We start from the raw sequence: 1,577 nt of genomic DNA, 5'->3' as shown, positions 1-1,577 counted from the left end.
TATATTCGGTAGAGTCGTTTAATATATATATATATACCATGTTTATACGTTAGCGCTGGAACTCTATCACTACACTCCACGACAAACAATATATGGACACCTGTGTCGGTGTTCATATCTCAGTAACTACAGAAAATTTGAGGACGTTATTTGGATATGATGCTCCAATCGTATTGTGCGACTGCTGGCTTGTGGCAAGAGCTGGCCAATCGCAACACGTCTGTAGGCTCCTATAGAGATAAGTGGAAAAAGCACCGCGACAAAAATTGTGGACAGTTGTTTATATTGGATTTTGTATGGGAGGTGAGTAATGGTAACATCCTAATATGAGATGGTATCGCCGAGCTTCTTGGCCACCTGAAAGCAACGCCAGGGCATTGAGTCCATTAGCACGGTTGCTTCATCCATTGTGACAGAGGTCCACGCCTTCATCACTGCGGCAATAACCTCCACCACCAATTGGTACTGTTAGCCATGGCTGTAGACTTTGTCGGCTAGCAAAGCCCAGACGTTCTCAATAGGATTGAGATCTGGGGAACGTGCGGGCCATGCTAGCAGCGTCATCCCCAGTTCTTCGGGAAAAAACCATGGTCTCGTTCGACGAATGAATAGAGGCGTTATCATGCATGAACACAAATTCTGAGCCGTAGTTCTGGTGAGCGAACGGTAGCATGTGCTCCGAAATTGTCCAGTTGTTGTGGTGGGAGGCCTATCGCCCCTCCAACATCACGAGGTCAGACTTGCCTTTATAGCCAATGTCGCCCCTCTCCATTAGAGACCCACCGCCGTTCTGGCGGTTCGAAAATCCACGGGGAGACCGGCGCAAATCTCTCCTATAAAATTTGTAGCCATCGGGTCCGTCTAGGTTAAATTTCTTTTCATCAAAAAAATTACTAGCTCCCAAACTTTTTCTTTCTGAGCCCCAGAAAGACGTTCATCAAATTCCAAGCGAGCAGCCTTGTGTTCCGCTGAAAGTGGTAGCGTTCTGTCCATTTTAGAGTACGTTAGGAAGTCCACAGAAGACAGCAAACGCTGAACAGTTCAAAGCGAGCATTGCAGGTTGTATGTAGTTTTCAGCTCGTTCGCCGTGTAATCGACGGTAGCAGCAGTTCTAACGACCTGACGCACTTGAAGACCCGCCAGAGCCTTGGGCCGGCCCTGTGCCGCTAACGAAGCCTTGTTCGGCTTGCCCAGTACGTTTGCGATTTCTTGAGGAGAGCGCCTCACCCACCGAGTGATCTCACGGCCCGAAAAGCCGCCCTCGGCAATACCCTTAATCCTCCCGCGCTCCTCCTCGAAATAGCTTGGCCCCCTCCCCATACAAATGCTGTATGAGAGCCAGTGGATACATAGTTACCATCACTCACCCCCATACAAAATCCAATATAAACACCTGTCCATAACTTTTGTCGCGGTGTTTTTTTTTTTCCATTTATCTCTATAGGAGCCTACAGATGCTGCGATTGGCCAGCTCTTGCCACAAACCAGCAGTTGCATAATACGATTGGAGCATCATTTCTAAATAGCTTCGTCAAATTCCCAGTAGTTACTGAGATATGAACACCGACACATGTGTT

This window comes from Phytophthora parasitica (assembly GCF_000247585.1).
Source record: "Phytophthora parasitica INRA-310 unplaced genomic scaffold supercont2.11, whole genome shotgun sequence".
Classification (NCBI taxonomy): Eukaryota; Oomycota; class Peronosporomycetes; order Peronosporales; family Peronosporaceae; genus Phytophthora; species Phytophthora nicotianae.
The sequence above is the reverse complement of the archived record's forward strand: the minus strand, read 5'-3'. Positions refer to the sequence as shown.